General features: G+C 47.6%; 1 protein-coding gene across 1 annotated transcript in view; it reads right to left on the reverse strand.

Annotated features, from left to right (window-relative positions):
- LAS1L (LAS1 like, ribosome biogenesis factor) overlaps positions 1-1,199 on the reverse strand; it is a 24,962-nt gene that overhangs the window by 13,440 nt on the left and 10,323 nt on the right.

Consider the following 1,199-nt stretch of genomic DNA (forward strand, 5'->3'; position numbering starts at 1 on the left):
AAGCCAATGTGACTGTTGCAGAGTAGAGACAGTAGAATCAGATTGTTGATGCAGATATCCTTTGAGATGTCTGACAGAGAGAAGAGTGACAAGCTGGTGATAACCCAACAGAGGGATGCAGGGTCAAATGGAGGTTTTGCTTGAGTTGTTATTGTTTTCTTTTAAGGTGAGAAACACTCAGGCACAATTATAGGTTGAAGAACAAGAGCCAGCAGAGCAAGGGAGAGACTGGGATGAGGACCCAACGATGCTGGCAGAGGTGGCTCCAAAGCACACATGGAGGGGCACACTCTGAGGCAGGGGAAGGCCACCTCATCCTGAAACTGGCAAGTAGGTTGAGTGTAGCCCAAGATCAGTTCACGAGGACTAGACCTTGGGTCGAGGGGGCCCTGCAGGATGCCTCCATGTGGTCAAGAAGGTAGGGTGAAAGGGGGAGGGGCCTGAGGTGAATGGTAAGGATTTAAAACAGTCAGGAAAGATGAAAATGGGCAGAAAACAAATACAAGTTCAGATAAGCAGAACTGAGGTTTGGCCTGAGATTAAAAAAATCATATCTCTGCAGTGGTAGCAATCTGCAGGGCTATGTGGTTTTCTCCAGCAGAGCTCAGTTCCCTGGGTTGAGGAGTGAGTGAAGCAGAGTGGATATCAATTCCAGCTTGGAGGTTTGCAAGTCAGATACACCAAAGAATGAGCAGAGCCAAGAATGCTGATGAATAGCTGAAGTGATCAACACAGGATTGAGGGGAAGCAAGGTCAAGGGAGGTAGGAAATGGAAGGATGGAGGTTGGATGCAGGCAAAGAGTAGATGCCATGGAATGCAAGGTTGAGGGTCAGAAATAAGGACAAGAGGTGGTGGTCACTGACTGGGATATTGTGATGTCAGCTTTCAGAGACTGAACAGCTCTGAGTGATGGAAATGGATTGCTGAGTGTCATGGAGAATGAAGATCACTGGAGTTAGGAGCTTCAGAGTCAGATGGGTCACTCAAATGAAACAGATATTGCTCCAGAAAGAAGGAAGAGAATCAGGTGCTAAAGCCTCCCGTGAGTGTGAGGGAAGTGGCTCAGGGTGAGGAAGCGACAGAGAAAAGGGAAGACAGACAACCATAGGTGTTTATAGGAACCAGTACAATATCCAGTTTGACTATAGTCCCCAGGGTGAATGGGTAAAGGAGAATCACATGAGGTGGGGTTACCATG

The sequence above is a fragment of the Myotis lucifugus genome, unplaced genomic scaffold, assembly GCF_000147115.1.
Source record: "Myotis lucifugus unplaced genomic scaffold, Myoluc2.0 scaffold_4, whole genome shotgun sequence".
Taxonomy (NCBI): domain Eukaryota; kingdom Metazoa; phylum Chordata; class Mammalia; order Chiroptera; family Vespertilionidae; genus Myotis; species Myotis lucifugus.